Genomic DNA, 473 nt, shown 5'->3' with positions numbered 1-473 from the left:
GGCGGAAAGGGGCTCAGAAACAGCGTGAATCATCTCCCACTCTCTCCCTCGCCCACCATTTACACCGCTGGCTCCCTCCTTCTCCCCCTCCCTTCTTCCCTCCCTCCCTTCCCACCGATTCAGTCTCTCTCGTTCTCTCTCCCCTCCTCTCCCACTCACTCTCTCCCCTCCTCTCCTCTCCCACTCACTCTGTCCTCTCCTCCTCCTGTCTCACTCTTTTCATTCTTTCCCCTCCTCTCCTCTCCCCCTTTCTCTTCCCTCTCTCGCCCCCCTCGTTCCCCTGTCTCCCTTCTCCTCATCTCCTTCTGACACTGCACTGCAGCTGCTCCTCCAGTCCAGTCCTGCCCGCTTCCCTCCCTCCTTTCCCTTCCCTCCCCCCGGGTGCCAGATAAACAAGGCGCGCAGCATCCTCGACAATCCCGATCTTAGCTCTACATTTTCGAAAAGGACAAGAGAACGGGACGAGCCCCCTC

Source organism: Corvus brachyrhynchos, unplaced genomic scaffold (genome assembly GCF_000691975.1).
Source record: "Corvus brachyrhynchos isolate BGI_N302 unplaced genomic scaffold, ASM69197v1 scaffold115, whole genome shotgun sequence".
NCBI classification, from domain to species: Eukaryota; Metazoa; Chordata; class Aves; order Passeriformes; family Corvidae; genus Corvus; species Corvus brachyrhynchos.
This window is presented reverse-complemented; position numbering follows the sequence as displayed.